The following is a 2,671-nucleotide window of genomic DNA, read 5'->3' on the forward strand; positions in this document are numbered from 1 at the left end:
ATATTCTCAATCAAATTTCAATATAAGTCGCCGAATAAAAATATTATGTATTTACAATATATATCAAGAAAATATAAACATCAAGTTTGCCAACAAAACACTCAAATATTTTTGGAATAAATTTGTTTTGTTCTTTTTTCGAGTTGATGCATGAAAGTAACATCAAATTTAGTTTTAGACGAAAGGTGTTAAAAGAAAAAATATTCTACACAAAATTTCACTATAAGTCCCAGAAGAAACCAGACATCTAAGTAAAATACTTTGTTAAGAAAATGACGTTACAAAATTAGATATTATAGGTAGAAATTATTTTTTAAACTTTTAGACTCTTAATTAAAATTTATTCCATACTGAGTCAAAATCCCCGAAAATACTTCACTTTTTGGGGATTGTGTCAAAAGAAGAAATGTCCAAAATCAAATTTCATTATGAGTCCCTGAACAAAAGAAATTTGTAGCTATATGTTAAATATTATAGCTACAAATTTCTTTTGCCAGAATGCCAGAATCATGGATGCTAGGACTCGTATGTCAGATATATATTCACTGGACATTAGCCGTAGATTATTCCCGCATTTTCACATACAATATCCTGATGGCGTTATTTAAGTTTATAGTACTAAAATACGTAATTTTACAAAGTCCGATCTGGGTTATCAGTATTTTTCCTATATATATTCACCATAGATATTCCAAAAACAGTTTGGATCCATCACACATAATCTTCCGAAAGAATTTATTAAGATAAAACATCAATAAAATATATTTTGTGACCGCAAATAAGGAAAATGTGAATAAAAACGGTAGAATATGGTCCTAAATCATACATATAAAAAGCGAAAGCTTCTGGAGATGTTAAATATTATAGCTACAAATTTCTTTTGTTCAGAGACTCATAATGAAATTTGATTTTGAACATTTCTTCTTTTGACACAATCCCCAAAATGTGAAGAATTTTCGGAGATTTTGACTCAGTATGGAATAAATTTTGATTAAGAGTCTAAAAGTTTAAAAAATACTTTCTACCTATAATATCTAATTTTGTAACGTCATTTTCTTAACAAAGTATTTAACTCAGATATCTAGTTTGTTGTGGGACTTACAGTAAAATTTTGTGTCGAATATTTCTTCTTTTAACACCTTTCGTCTAGAACTTAATTTCATGTTACTTTCATGCATCAACTCGAAAAAAGAACAAAACAAATTTATTCCAAAAATATTTGAGTGTTTTGTTGGCAAACTTGATGTTTATATTTTCTTGATATATATTGTAAATACATAATATTTTTATTCGGCGACTTATATTGAAATTTGATTGAGAATATTTTTGTCTTTGACGTCTTCTATCTAGAATGAAGATTTGTGGCACAAAACATAATAAACTCAGATAAAATACAACATTAACCCTAAAACGTGATTTTACTTCTGGCAAATTCCTGGCGTTTGGTAGTTATTTGTGGTAAAATTTAATGACAAATAATTTTGTAGAATATTTTGATCTGATATGACAACATTTTAAATGAGTTTTTAAACGTTTTTGAAAAAAGGGACCAAAAAGACCTGGTTAGTGACTCGCATGAAGGTTAATTTTTTTCATAAAAAGATACCCCGCATTGTTGTCTGTAATATTGCCAAAGACACTTTATACCTAAAATGCAAGGATTCCAATGAATCTGATGTCGAATATTTCAAAACCTGTAGAAATGGGCGGAACTTGCCACGCCTATTTAGGTTACTTTCCGACGTAAACTTTCAAAACGCCGATACACGTGTCTTCTTTTTTTCGGTCCTCTTTCATAATCTGTGTGGGGTTTCTTGTAATTTTGAAAAAAGTTCAATTTTGTTTTACAGTGTTACCGACAAATATCGGTAAAATTAGGGACCAAGTTAGCGACCAAAAGAAAGTAGTCGTAAGGTTCTACCGATAGCAACAGTGTTGTCAACTTTTGTTTGAATTTTTCATTCATATTTTTGCGTTTTAATTTTACCGACATTTGTCGGTAACTAAAAAATGAGTTAGAGAATCGCACTACTGCACAAAAATTTTAAGAAATCAGTGAGTGATACACTCCGTTTCATGTCAATAGCACATTTAAAATTGCTTTTTGTTACTTAATTTTAGTCGATATACGTGGAATAACCTCGGGAATGTTTATATACTTTGGTTTGTAATCTTATTAAGTATATTTCAACAAAAAGTTTGGCTTCGATAACGTACCGTTATAATTTTTTGTAAATTTCTTTCAAAAAGCCTAAAATATCTACGGTTTAAAGTATTTCATCGGAATAGCACGTTCTTTAATAACTGAGTAAAAATGCAAATTTTGAAAGATTCTGTCACGATTCTTTCAAATTGAAAATATGACTTAATACCGGGGAAATAAGACCTTATGAAAGCTGTGGACTTTAATTGTCTATAATACGTTAAAAATTTGGCATAAGTTGGCAGTTTCTTGTCAGATTTATAAAGATTTAATGAAAAATAACTGATAGAAGACAAATGGTGCAAAATAAACTTGAGCTTCTACTGAAATTTGGGTACATTTCTTCCTGAAACTTCAAATTCCTATGAACCCTATTGCATAATAGGGTTCAATGTTGGCCTTAAGATAATTTAACCATTAAAATATTGGGCGACTTTTATTGCTTTAGGTCTGAGCCAATATACTATA

Source organism: Musca autumnalis, unplaced genomic scaffold, assembly GCF_047663935.1.
Source record: "Musca autumnalis isolate F117 unplaced genomic scaffold, ASM4766393v1 scaffold_5, whole genome shotgun sequence".
Taxonomy (NCBI): Eukaryota; Metazoa; Arthropoda; class Insecta; order Diptera; family Muscidae; genus Musca; species Musca autumnalis.